General features: G+C 38.8%; 1 protein-coding gene across 1 annotated transcript in view; it reads right to left on the bottom strand.

Moving 5' to 3' along the window:
• igsf3 (immunoglobulin superfamily, member 3) overlaps positions 1 to 734 on the bottom strand; it is a 61,935-nt gene that overhangs the window by 48,404 nt on the left and 12,797 nt on the right. The window lies entirely within an intron of this gene.

Raw genomic sequence — 734 nt, 5'->3', positions numbered from 1 at the left:
GTTAATGTAAATTTGTTTGGAATAAGTAACACTAAGGCACAATGTGTACTGAAGTGACTCAAGGCAGGTCCTGCATTTTTACTTAATCGCGAGGCCCTGTTCTGCATAGAGCAAAATGTAGTTTTGATACCTTTCGAATTTAATTGATATTGTGATGCATGTACCCAAATAAATGGACTAACTAGTGGACTACTGTGGAGGTATTTTGGGGCTCTTGGAAAAATATAATGAAGCTGCCATGTGCACTGCATCTGATGGGTACTTGGTGGTGGGTCATATTACATTAGCGCTAGCACAGGAGCTACAGCATACAAATAAACTTGCCTTGTTGGAGGTCAGTTCAATATCTAACATTCACAATCATGTTTGTGCAAGTGAACTGCATATATGTATCATGTCACCTGAATGCTTGTGTAAGCACGTGTCTTCATTGTTCTACCCAAGCACAAGATACAAACAAGACTGGGACCACCTCATCTAAACTTGCTACATAGAACAACTGGTGGCCAGGAACTGCACAGGGTACCTTTAAAGAATAACTGTATTCAGTTATTATCAAATAGCAGATAAGGATAAACAACCAATATGATAGGGGTGGGCAATGTGGCCCAAAAATAAAATCTTTTTTCACACCACACCCAGTTTTTTAAATTAATTGTTCCTCTTAAAAAGCAAACTACAAAAGACCCCATATCTGGAATATGCTACACGTTCTGTGTAGATGAGTGACTTGA

This window comes from Morone saxatilis, unplaced genomic scaffold, assembly GCF_004916995.1.
Source record: "Morone saxatilis isolate NCDOM2014 unplaced genomic scaffold, NCSU_SB_2.0 Contig5, whole genome shotgun sequence".
Lineage (NCBI taxonomy): Eukaryota > Metazoa > Chordata > Actinopteri > Moronidae > Morone > Morone saxatilis.
This window is presented reverse-complemented; position numbering and strand designations above follow the sequence as displayed.